Here is a 2,633-nt window from a genome sequence, read left to right as displayed (position 1 = left end):
ATATTAAGTGATCAAAATCCGAAGGTATCCATCATCAACCAAACTTATAATCAATAATAGGGATGAAAAGTCTGTAGTTTTTTCGGATGATGATAGGATCTCATTATTTAACAAATGGTTACGCATAATTTTTCATTTTCATACAAGACAATTATTGAAATGACACTGAGGACATAAGACCCTAACTGTACTCAACGTAATACTAAAGGCTAATTCTAAAACCTTTGAAACTTTTATTATCATATTTATTCATTACCCCATTTTGCATCTAACTTGTAAAGCTTATCATTTTTTTTTGAAACAATTATAGCCTTAATCATCAAAAAAAAATGTGGGGTCAAGTATGATGTATATACTTCTACAATTTATGATGATCCAAACTTCGACCTCTCTTTAGTTTGGTAGGCCTTTAACTACAAGGACTCGTAAATTTGTAGTATATATTTTTTAGAATACGTTATAGTCATTCATCTCTATATTGACATTTAAAAAGGTGGGATCAATTCTCAAGTGGTGATTCCTAGATGTTTGGGAAGACATAATCCCAAATAAGATCTCATTTAGTATACAAAATGAAGTAGTGGAAAAAAGTTATCCATTACTTGGAAAAAAATAATTAAACAAGTTTTTTTTTTCCACTCTAATAGTTGGCATTAGTAAGATTAAATGAATTATTGCACAAAACTGAATAGGGGTGAATGATAGTTAATCCAACCTAGTAAAAAGAAAGGGAGAGGTTCACAATTTTGCAGACTTTTTTTGACAAAACTAAATTAAAGTAATTAAATTAGCACAAGCTAAGATGTAATTCAAAACAAATTAAGACAAGTAGAAAAAGGGAAAAAGAGATACAGATACTATTTATAGTGGTTTGATCCAAACCTTGACTTACATACACTCTCTTCGAGCTTCAATATGAGTTAAGGTGTCACTAGCTCCAAAGCCTTTGATGTCTATGATTGGATTTCAAAGTTTCAACCGCCCATCACACATCACCTTAATTAATAAGCCTCACTTGAACAATACTCTCATAAGTTTAGAAGAAGAAAAAAAATTGAGAACACTTCAATCATAGTAAAGCAAAGATGAACCATAATACAAGGAAACTATGATTGATTTGATGGTGCATAAGAGGAATTTGCAAGTGAAATGATAGCTAGATGACTATGAATGTGTTTAAAGCTTTCAATGAGAATTTAAGCAAGTAAACAAATGAATACTCAATATCTCATAAGTCTAAATGCTTTTAAAACCATCAAGTTATAGTTTGGCAACTCGACCCCAAAACATACAACTTGGGTTCAACTAATTGAGCAACCCATTGACAAGATGATGTCGACACCACAACCAACGAACCTTACACAGAGCTGAAAAATGGGTAGGTTAGGCTTTTGAACACATGAGGGTTAGGGCTTTGCTAGAAAAAAGTCAATTTTGTGGAGGTTAGGACTTCACCAAATAACAAATGTTTATTTACTCATTTTGGTTTTCATTTTAAATGTATTTTTAATTTAGATTTTATTATGATTATAAGATAGTTAAGTCATAATTTAAAGTTAAATGGGGTGGCTAATGTGATTCCCTTTGGTCTTGTTAGTTGTTATGGGTGCTAGTTAGAATGCAATCTAAGGGTATTTTCAAGTAATCTGGAAAAGGCACTATTCTTATCAGGACTCATCGACATGAAACAAGCTACCAAAATTTTCATGAGGTGAAATTTATGAAAATACCAGCATTTGTTGGTATTTTACTGATTTTTTGGTGATATTTGCCGAAATTTTGGCCGGTGGGCAACACGTGGGTCAAAGTAAAAAAATGCAACAATTTTATTTTCTGCAGCAAAGGGACTTGAAGCCTAGTCAAAACATTCCACCTACAACTTGACTTATCATTAGGCCAAACTTAGCGCTATGTAAATATAATGCACCAAAGGTATATAGATTAAAGGTTATGACATAAACAAAAATATGAAAATTATCATTATAATTTTCTTCATAATTTTTTTAACATCATTAATATATTAATTAAATATTTGTTTTACATATATCATCATTTGTTTTATATCAATTAATACAATTCAACTAAATATATCATAATTTTAATATTAAATATATTTTAAAATTAGACATATTATAATCAAATATCATGATATTACTGTTGAATAATATTTGATGTAATTTAATAATCAATATACACTTATATAATTTATATTTTTTTTATACATATAATATTATTATCAAATATGATAAATTATATCATATATATATCAATTTATTCAACAAAATAACTTTAAAATATCTATTATACTTTTAATTTCATTTCTAATAGTTTTTTCTTACACTTTTATAAATTTTGATCAAATTTAGATCAATTGATATTTTATGTCAAAATATTTGTCAATATATCTCCGAAATATCTAATATATCCTTAAAATCGAAATACCAATATATCCGTGATTACCGATATTTTCATAAATGCTTAGAAGTAATGAAGTACTTAATTTGATTTTTTGATGGTGGTTACTCAAGACAAATAAATGAAAATAGACAAAATTTAAGAGTTACTAAGCATGACAAAACATATCTTTGTCAAAAATTGAAACTAAAAAGAAAATTAATTAGAAAATGGATCAA

Source organism: Vitis vinifera, chromosome 2, assembly GCF_030704535.1.
Source record: "Vitis vinifera cultivar Pinot Noir 40024 chromosome 2, ASM3070453v1".
NCBI classification, from domain to species: Eukaryota; Viridiplantae; Streptophyta; class Magnoliopsida; order Vitales; family Vitaceae; genus Vitis; species Vitis vinifera.
The sequence above is the reverse complement of the archived record's forward strand: the minus strand, read 5'-3'. Positions refer to the sequence as shown.